Source organism: Salmo salar, chromosome 20, assembly GCF_965601325.2.
Source record: "Salmo salar chromosome 20, fSalSal1, whole genome shotgun sequence".
Classification (NCBI taxonomy): Eukaryota; Metazoa; Chordata; class Actinopteri; order Salmoniformes; family Salmonidae; genus Salmo; species Salmo salar.
In genome coordinates, this window is record NC_138310.1 from 49,136,909 (window position 1) to 49,147,823 (window position 10,915).

Consider the following 10,915-nt stretch of genomic DNA (forward strand, 5'->3'; position numbering starts at 1 on the left):
GGGGGAAATAGGCAGATGAAAATACATCATGTTGTATGGCATTGGGATAGACCATTAGTATGTAAATGTATTGGTGACACGCACAGTAGTGCAACATTTCCCAAGACAAGTTGCTGTATATCAGAGACCATCTCCCTCGTCAGAGCAAACTGATGATCTGCCTACTGTGAATATATTAACCCTGATTATCAGTATAGATCCAGTGTTCCATGGAGTTCTGTACATGTAATGCGCTAGTCGATCTCTGTTCTGTCACACACAGGGGAAAGGCCACAAGATCTTAGAGGAAGATAGCCAGTCAGTATCAGAAAGGGAAATATTTTCAATATAAATGTCAACTACACATACTGTACAAGAAACCAAGGCATCAACGAAATATGATCCCATTTTTTTAATTACTTTACCCACACACAGTTACACATTTATTTACAAATGAGCGTTATCTGTCATTAACAAATACACTTGATACCAGAACAGAACGGGTATGGAAACATATATGAGAGAGATTCGTGGGACAAAGACAAAGAATATGATGTTTAAACAACCAAACTGACCTAAAATTAGACTTTAGAGGAACTTTACCTCCAGCTTATAAGAAAGATGATGTGTGAGTTTCTGTGGTTAGCTTGTTGACTAGCCGCCAAGGCACCATTCTCCTTTTCGTCATCAGTACTCTTTCCTCCACAACCATCCCCTGAGTCTCACACTTCTCGGTGTTTTCCGCAATCAATAGAGACACCCTAATCCACCATTTTTTCTTCATCCAGAGAGGACAAAACGTGACAGTTGAATGGTGGTTACATTTCTTATTTTATTTTCTATTATGAAAGAAACAAAATGTGGTATTACAACACAGTTCAAATCAACTCCCCTGTCTGTGTTAACTCTGTTTAACGTGGGCCGGAAGAGAGAGTGGGTTCTTTGAGGTTTGTGTGGTGAGATATGAGTGAGAGAGAGAGAGCATTAGAAACTCTGAAATAACTGATATGCTCCATCTTATGTGAGCGTACCAGAGCCATACTTTAAAACACACGCTCCTCCATCACTCTGCATCAGCCTACAGTGACATACTCATGGGACACAAAGGCTATGCTATGTAAGTATAAGATAAGATACATTTTATTGGTCCACACGACATGGACATTTGTCTTCTGCTTTTTATCCAACCCCTTGATATACAGTGGCTTCGGAAAGTATTCAGACCCCTTGAATTACAATTTTTTTTTGGGGGGGGTACATCTAACCTTTTTTCTCCTCAATTTCATGATATCCAATTGGTAGTTACAGTCTTGTCCTTTTGCTGCAACTCCCGTAGTGCTTGCTTAACCCGGAAGCCAGCCGCACCAATGTGTTGGAGGAAACATGTACAGCTTGCAACCGAAGTCAGCGTGCATGCGCCCGGCTAGAGCGCGATGGGACAAGGACATCCCATTACTGGGCCAATTTTGCGCCGCCTCATGTGTCTCACGGTCACGGCCTGCTGCGACACAGCCCGGGATCAAACCCGGACCTGTAGTGACACCTCTAGCACTGCGATGCAGTGCCTTAGACCGCTGCACCACTCGTGAGGCCAGACTCTTGACTTTTTTTTATAGCCTTATTCTAAAATGTATTAAATTTAAAAAAAATCCTCAGCAAAATAAAAATCAGAAATGCCTTCTTTACATAAGTATTCAGACCCTTTGCTATGAGTCTCGAAATTGAGCTCAGGTGTATCCTGTTTCCATTGATCATCCTTGAGTTGTTGAGGATGGAAGTCAACCTGTGGTAAATTCAATTGATTGGACATGATTTGGAAAGGCTCATACCTGTCTATATAAGGTCCCACAGTTGACAGTGCATGTCAGAGCAAAAACCAAGCCATGAGGTCGAAGGAATTGTCCGTAGAGCTCCGAGACAGGATGGTGTCAACGCACAGATCTGGGGAAGGGTACCAAAAAATGTCTGCAGCATTGAAGGTCCCCAAGAACACAGTGGCCTCCATCATTCTTAAATGGAAGAAGTTGGGAACCACCAAGACTCTTCTTAGAGCTGGCAGCCCGGCCAAACTGAGCAATCGGGGGAGAAGGGCGATGGTCAGGGAGGTGACCAAGAACCCAATGGTCACTCTGACAGAACTCCAGAGTTCCTCTGTGGAGATGGGAGAAACTTCCAGATGGACAACCGTCTCTGCAGTACTCCACCAATCAGGCCTTTATGGTAGAGTGGCCAGACGGAAGCCACATGACAGATCACTTAAGACTCTCAGACCATGAGAAACAAGATTATCTGGTCTGATGAAACCAAGATTTAGCTCTTTGGCCTGAATGCCAAGCATCACGTTTGAAGGAAACCTAGCACCATCCCTACGGTCAATCATGGTGGTGGCAGCATCATGCTGTGGGGATGTTTTTCAGCTGCAAGGACTAGGGGACTAGTCAGGATCAAGGCATAGATTAACGGAGTAAAGTACAGAGAGATCCTTGATGAAAACCTGCTCCAGAGCGCTCAGGACCTCAGACTGGGTCAAAGGTTCACCTTCCAATAGGACAATGACTCTAAGCACACAGCCAAGACAATGCAGGAGTTGCTTCGGGACAAGTCTCTGAATGTCCTTGAGTGGCCCAGCAAGAGCCCGGAGTTGAACCAGATCGAAACACCTCTGGAGAGACCTGAAAAAAATGCATCAACGCTCCCCATCCAACCTGACAGAGCTTGAGAGGATCTGCAGAGAAGAATGGGAGAAACTCCCTAAATACAGGTGTGCCAAGCTTGTAGCGTTATACCAAAGAAGACTCAATGCTGTAATTGCTGCCAAAGGTGCTTCAACAAAGTACTGTGTAAAGGTTCTGAATACTTATGAAAATGTGATATTTCCGTTTTTTATTTGTAATAAAACATATTTTTCCCCCATAAAAACCTGTTTTTCCTTTGTCATTATGGGGTGTTGTGTGTAGATTGATGAGTAAAAAACCCCAAATTAAAACATTTTTGAATAAGGCTGTAACATAACAAAATGTGGAGAGTCAAGTTGTCTGAATATTTTCCGAAGTCATTGTATATATACACACGGTTGGAGAGGCTGGAGCAGAGGGCACCGGCAGTGCATAGCCCAAAATAACAGTTTAGGGGGTTAAGTTCCAAAGGAACATTAGCAATACGTGGCACCCCTCCGGTTGCTGGCCCACTTCTCTAATCTCAAGGCTACTGCTGCCCCCTCTACAGAGACATACTGCACTATATTCACAGGAGACAGAGTATTACGTTCAAATACATGACTGTCAGATCAATATCAGAGAGCAAGAGAGGGAGAAAGAAAGAGAGAATGTAATCAACAGAGATGTTCTCCTGTGTGATGCAGGTCCTCTACTTCATACAGCCACTGATGGAGAAGGGAGGGGGAAACTTATTTTGGCCAAACTTCCTGTAGACACACACATCAGATCATTTAATAAACAACACAGCTCTCACACACAGCTCACACAGAGGGAGTACAGTTCTGTAGAGGAACAATTTACCACCATTACCATCGCCATTAGTTAACTGGTTGTCAACACACTCACGTAAGTACTTTTTCTTTCAGTGATGCCTCTGGAGAGAGAGAGAGAGAGAGAGAGAGAGAGAGCGAGAGAGAGAGAGAGAGAGAGGGTTGTGATTCTTTTGGGCAATGTGACGGCTCAGGTTCTTGATGCAGTCAATCATTGCAATCAGATAAGTTACAGGTGCCAGCTAGCCAGCCAATCATGGGCCTTCGTATGTGATATTACAGGTACACGCAGGAACAATAGATTCACACTAGATTGCTACATGACAGGTATGTGAGGTCACCAGACAATGCCCAGATAGTGTGGCAGGCAGTTGTCATAGAGGTGATATATTTTAAAGGGCAGGTGTCTTGGGGGATGATCGAGGTCCAAGGTAAAGCTCAGGTACAGCCCGGTGAGTGACGTAGACGTACCATTTTTCTTGCAGTGTTTCCTGCATTTCTTGCAGGATTGATTGCAGCAGAACTGCACAATGCCGATGATGATGAGGAGAGCAAGGAAGGTGCATCCCACAGCCACCCCGACCGCCACAGAGCTTACTTTGGCCTCTGTAACACGGCCAGAAGAAACAGTATGGCCACAATGAGGCAGGGTCACAATGAGGTTACAGTCAGTACCGCAAAGCCAAGGTCAGGATGATGTGGTAAATCCCACATGGTTATGACATGCTCGTGGAGATGATCAGAGCCAAAGAGTCTGATGGAGGATGTTAAAGTTACAGTCAATAATACTGTATTATTGATTGCTCACACAGTACTGATCACAAGCTCAATTCAAGGTCATGGATCATTTTTTCCTCACCATCCCAATCGTCACCTGCTATCTTATTGATTCAGTCCTAGCTGTCTGATGAAGTTGCATTGGAAAATCAATAATTTGCAATGTGTTGAGCACACACACACACACACACACACACACACACACACACACACACCCCTCTCGTTTAGATCTGGTTGGAATTATTTGGTTAGGAAGACCAGCAAATTGATTCCCAAACACAACCATCTTCGTAGCTCCCATCAGTGTCTGAGGGGAGCAACACTGGACAGGTAATACATTAACCACCCAACAAATTCTTTATCTCCACATCAACAACTGTAGATGGGGAAGGACTCAAAGATGCACTCTGAGTTACACTTCACTTACACTGTTTACTCACTGTCCCTCCCAGGAGTCCCTCAAGGTTTCCCTGATTGACTTTCAGATGAAGAGTTACACGAGCTAGAGTTACAGAAGTGTTACATTAGTCTTACATCTAGACGTTCCGCTAGCGGAACACCTGCTCCAATATCCAATGATAGGGCGTGGCACGAATTACAAATTCCTCAAAAATACAAAAACTTCAATTTTTCAAACATATTACTATTTCACAGCATTTTAAAGACAAGACTCTCCTTTATCTAACCACAGTGTCCGATTTCAAAAAGGCTTTACAGCGAAAGCAAAACATTAGATTATGTCAGCAGACTACCAAACCAGAAATAATCAGACACCCATTTTTCAAGCTAGCATATAATGTCACAAAAACCCAGAAGACAGCTAAATGCAGCACTAACCTTTGATGATCTTCATCAGATGACACACCTAGGACATTATGTTATACAATACATGCATGTTTTGTTCAATCAAGTTCATATTTATATCAAAAAACAGCTTTTTACATTAGCATGTGACGTTCAGAACTAGCATACCCCCGCAAACTTCCGGGGAATTTGCTAACAATTTACTAAATTACTCACGATAAACGTTCACAAAAAGCATAACCATTATTTTAAGAATTATAGATACAGAACTCCTCTATGCACTCGATATGTCCGATTTTAAAATAGCTTTTTGGTGAAAGCACATTTTGCAATATTCTAAGTACATAGCCCAGCCATCACGGGCTAGCTATTTAGACACCCGGCAAGTTTAGCCTTCACCAAAATCAGATTTACTATTATAAAAGTTTGATTACCTTTTGTTTTCTTCGTCAGAATGCACTCCCAGGACTGCTACTTCAATAACAAATGTTGGTTTGGTCCAAAATAATCCATCGTTATATCCGAATAGCGGCGTTTTGTTCGTGCGTGCCAGACACTATCCGAAATGGTAAATCAGGGTCGTGCGCATGGCACAATTCGTGACAAAAAAATTCTAAATATTCCATTACCGTACTTCAAAGCATGTCAACCGCTGTTTAAAATCAATTTTTATGCAATTTATCTCGTAAAAAACCGATAATATTCCGACCTGGAATCTCCTTTTCGGCAAACAGAGGAAAAATCACAAAGACGGGGGCGGCCAGGGCACGCGCCTAAGCCCACAGTCCCTTGATCGGCCACTTGAGAAAGGCGATAATGTGTTTCAGCCTGGGGCTGGGATGACGACATTCAGGTTTTTCCCGGGCTCTGAGCGCCCATGGAAGACGTAGGAAGTGTCACGTTAGAGCAGAGATCCTTTGTAAAAGATAGAGATGGCAAAGAAGTTCAAGAAATGGTCAGACAGGCCACTTCCTGTAAAGGAATCTCTCACGTTTTGACCTGCCATTTGAGTTCTGTTATACTCACAGACACCATTCAAACAGTTTTAGAAACGTTGGAGTGTTTTCTATCCAAAGCCAATAATTATATGCATATTCTAGTTACTGGGCAGGAGTAGTAACCAGATTAAATCGGGTACGTTTTTTATCCAGCCGTGAAAATACTGCCCCCTAGCCATCACAGGTTAGCTGACGGTAGATAAGCATTTATGTTAGCGTTAGCAGTTAGCTCGAGACTGAGTAGCTTCTAAGGCTAACGCGTCACAGACACAATAGCAGCAGCTCAACTAATGGCTGTGTAATCCCGGAGACCTGGCCAACACAGGTAAAGCTTCTGTGCTCAAGCGATAAAGAACAATTAGCCAACAATCTGAATCTCTCATTAAAAGTGCAAAAACGTGTGCGGTGGAAGTTCTCTCTGCTACTCTACAGGTATTACTGAACGTGTGTAGAGTTGACAGTTCAAAAGCAGTAAATCACCAACAGTATCCAACAGTCTCAGAAAGCAATGAGCTCAACGTTTTAAGAGTGGCAAAGCTAATGTTAAATATACTGGGCACTTTAGGCTACATACTGCAGTAAAGGAAGTGAACACACACCACAGTCAACATTTAAACCATTATGTTAATTTAGTAAAAGCAGAGGTTTCGTTTTTCTTACCCTCCATCGCTGAATTGCCAGGCTTTAATTTTGGATGTCCGCCTCTCTCCTCTCCTCTTCTCCTTTTCGTGAATGTTCTGTCAGTCACTTGATTCGTGTTGGCATATCTGTCCTTTCTTAAATCATTGTCATTAGATGTTTGCCACCAGAAACGTCTCCACTCTCACTAATGTTCTATCATGTGTCTTTCAATATCTTCCCAGCTCTGCATAGCTAAGATTCCTCTGGAAACTGGTCCATCTTCATTCTTTTAGCTGTTTTTTCTCTGTGATGTTTATAACCTACATAACCTCCCTATCTTTATTTAGCACCACATTCAGACGTTCTCTCATCTCTCGTTCACTCTCATTATTTTACGTCTTCTCGCAGTGAATGGGTAAGCAATGGGTATGGCATTCATTACCATACCATAAAAGTTCAGTTCACTTTTATCGGTCATTTACACACATTTCATTTTTATTTCTTGAGCACCACAAATTCACGTCACAGATCATCGCTGAAACAGAAGTATTGACATGGCAAAAGCCTTGCAGCCATCTTAGAGCCTTGAGTAGCCTTCAGACTTACGCCAGAGACACCTTACCTACTCTAATTTGAACATTACACTGTGCCTTGAAAATTCCCTATGCATGTATTCTCTCAACATAGTGACATCCTCTTCACTTATACTATTTGTCTTAAGCAGGGGTGCAACTTTGGTTTTAGAAGTGGGGGGGGCATAATTATATATATATTTTTTTTATCCAGTCGGATAAACACTTCAAACAGCCTACCCGATCGCTCGGAGGCGTCCACATGGTCCAAAAGCACACCGTTGCCTCGTTTTGTATCACATTCCAATGATAAAACTGGAGGGGTGAAATGTCCCCTCCGTCCCCAGGGAACGTTGTGCCCCTGGTCTTAAGGGCAGAGCAGAATTATGTGTTGTTCATTTCCCACTCTGTTGACAACAGGCTTCATTGATCGGCTTGACACTCAGCTCTATACCTTCCACCGGTAAGTGGGGACTCCTAGTCTGCTGATTGTGAAACTGTATGTTGTGCACGTTCATCTGTGATATGATGTTAGAATTTCCATGATGGCATCCCAATAATCTCTCCTTTCTCCTGAAGTGTGCTCTTGTTCACTACGCCCCACAAAGTTAAAAGCATTGCATTGACGTAAGCCTGGGCTAGAGGGAGTTTCCATATACCTGTCATTTCCTGTCAAACCCACAAAGGGGAGAAAGGAGAGATTATTGGAACGTATGCCCTGTAAAGTATGAGAGTTTTCCCAAGGAGGAGAGGGTTTTAAGTTCCAATGCTGAACAAACACACACATGCATTTTGGGGCCATGTGTTTAGGAGCTTGTTTTTTACCTAAGATGTTTGTTTTTCTAACTCTGAGTTATGTCTTCACAGAACCTTTGTGTCACAAACCCCGACTCACTAAACCCATTAAGCTCTTGAGAATCAGCCCCTATGCTGTGTAATCATCACCTTCTTCCTTCTTCATGTGAATCACTAGTCACAAACAGACACGGCCCAAATGATTGAGTAATCCTTGCACAACATCACGGGAAAGAGTTGAAAAAATGTAATTCATATTATTTTATGTTTATTGCCTTTGTGTGTTTGTATTATCCTTTACAATCACTGCTTGTAACAGCTGTCTCTACCAATATGAGCTGCTTAGTTGGGCTCAGTAGGAGCATAGATGTAGAAAAGAGGGATAGAAGGGTGAAGAGATGAGCTTGAGAACGAGGGAAGAGTTCCCCTCTCAGGAAGAAGCTTAGGCTACACGTTAATCATCAGAGCATTTCCCCTTCTGCCTCATTTTTGGGTAAGGCTGCCAGTAAGGGACAATAGCGATTGACATCACACCAGGAAGGAAAATATTTGGTAAGACGTACAATAATAATGGAGAAAGGTGGGTTGAAAGACATATGAAACCTAGGTCATATGATGAATGAATTCTATGAACTGGTTCCCGTCAACAATTAAAGAAATGTAAGTTAAGAAAATACACACAATATACAGTGCCTTCAGAAAGTATTCAGATCCCTTGACCTTTTCCACATTTTGTTACGCAACAGCCTTATTCTAAAATGGATTAAATAGTCCCCCCCATCAGTCTACACACAATACCCCATAATGAAAAATCAAAAACAGGTTTGTAGACATTTTTGCAAATGTATAAAAAAAACAACTGAAAAATCACATTTACATAAGTATTGACCCTACACTCAGTACTTTGTTGAAGCATCTTTGGCAGCGATTACATCCTCAAGTCTTCTGTGGTATGACGCTACAAGCTTGGCACACCTGTATTTGGTGAGTTTCTCAACACTGGGGCCCCTCAGGGGTGTGTACTTAATCCCTTCCTGTACTCCCTGTTCACCCAAGACTGTGTGGCCAAACACAACTCCAACACCATCATTAAGTTTGCTGACAACACAGCAGTGGTAGGCCTGATCACCGACAATGATGAAACAGCCTATAGGGAGGAGTTTAGAGAACTGGCAGTGTGGTGCCAGGACAACAACCTCTCCCTCAATGTGAGCAAGAAAAAGGAGCTGATCATGGACTACAGGAAAAGGAGGGCCGAACAGGCCCCTATTAACATCACGGGGCTGTAGTGGAGCGGGTCGAAAGTTTCAAGTTCCTTTGAGTCCACATCACCGACGAATGATCATGGTCCAAACACACCAAGACAGTCGTGAAGAGGGCACGACAAAACCTTTTCCCCCTCAGGAGACTGAAAAGATTTGGCATGGGTCCCCGGGTCCTCAAAACGTTCTACAGTTGCTCCATCGAGAGCATCCTGACCGGTTGCATCACCGTCTGGTATTTCAATGGCTCGACATCTGACCATAAGGCACTACGTAGTGCGTACGGCCCAGTACATCACTGGGGCCAAGCTTCCTGCCATCCAGGACCTATATAATACGAGGTGTCAGAGGAAAGCCCATAAAATCGTCAGAGACTCCAGTCACCCAAGTCATAGACTGTTTTCTTTGCTACCACATGGCAAGCGGTACCGGAGCGCCAAGTCTAGGACCAAAAGGCCTCTTAACAGCTTCTTCACCCAACCAATAAGACTGCTGAACAATTAATTAAATGGCCACCGGACTATTTACATTGACCCCCCCATTTGTTTTGCACACCGCTGCTACTCGCTGTTTATTATCTACAAATAGTCAATTCACCCCTACCTACATGTACAAATTACCTCGACTAACCTGTATCCCCACACACTGACTCTGTACCGGTACCCCCTGTATATAGCCTTGTTATTGTTATTTTACTGCGTTACTTTTTATTATTATTTTTTACTTTAGTCTATTTGGTAAATATTTTCTTAACTCTTCTTGAACTGCACTGTTGGTTAAGTGCTTGTAAGTAAGCATTTCACAGTAAGGGCTACACTTGTTGTATTCGGTGCATGTGACAAAGTTTGATTTGATTTGATTTCTCCCATTCTTCTCTGCAGATCCTTTCACACTCTGTAAGTTTGGATGAAAAGCGTCACTGCACAGTTATTTTCAGGTCTCTCCAGAGATATTCGAATGGGTTCAAGTCCGGCCTCTGGCTGGGCCATTCAAGGACATTCAGAGACTTGTCCCAAAGCCACTCCTGCGTTGTCTTGGGTGTGTGCTTAGGGTCATTGCCCTGTTGGAAGGTGAATCTTCACCCCAGTCTGAGGTCCTGAGCACTCTGGAGCTGGTTTTCATGAAGGATCTCACTGTACTTTGCTCTATTCATCTTTCCATCAATCCTGACTAGTCTCCCAGTCTCTGAAAAACATCCCCACATCATGATGCTGCCACCACCATGCTTCACCGTAGGGATGGTGCCAGGTTTCCTTCAGACGTCGCTCTTGGCATTCAGGCCAAAGAGTTCAATATTGGTTTCATCAGACCAGAGAATCTTGTTTCTCATGGTCTGAGAGTCCTTTAGGTGCCTTTTGGCAAACTCCAATGGGCTGTCATGTGACACAATCCTGTCTCGGAGCTCTACGGACAAATAATTCAACCTCATGGCTTGGTTTTTGCTCTGACATGCACTGTCAACTATGGGACCTTATATAGACAGGTGTGAGCCTTTCCAAATCATCCAATCAATTGAATTTACCACAGGTGGACTCCAATCAAGTTGTAGAAACATCTCAAGGATGATCAATGGAAACAGGATGCACCTGAGCTCAGTTTTGAGTCTCATAGCAAAGGGTC

At 43.2% G+C, this 10,915-nt stretch overlaps 1 long non-coding RNA gene across 2 annotated transcripts; it reads right to left on the reverse strand.

Annotated features, from left to right (window-relative positions):
* Nucleotides 1-376: 376 nt before the first annotated feature.
* On the reverse strand, nucleotides 377-7,330 carry LOC145862421 (uncharacterized). 2 transcript variants are annotated; one of them, XR_014381867.1, is made up of 4 exons: nucleotides 6,706-7,327; nucleotides 3,938-4,072; nucleotides 3,543-3,570; nucleotides 377-3,403 (listed from the first exon to the last, which is right to left on the reverse strand). It is a non-coding gene; the product is annotated as an uncharacterized LOC145862421 (long non-coding RNA). The 2 variants fall into 2 exon arrangements; XR_014381868.1 differs by lacking the exon at nucleotides 3,938-4,072 and having other exon boundaries at nucleotides 6,706-7,330.
* Between the last annotated feature and the right edge of the window lie 3,585 nt (nucleotides 7,331-10,915).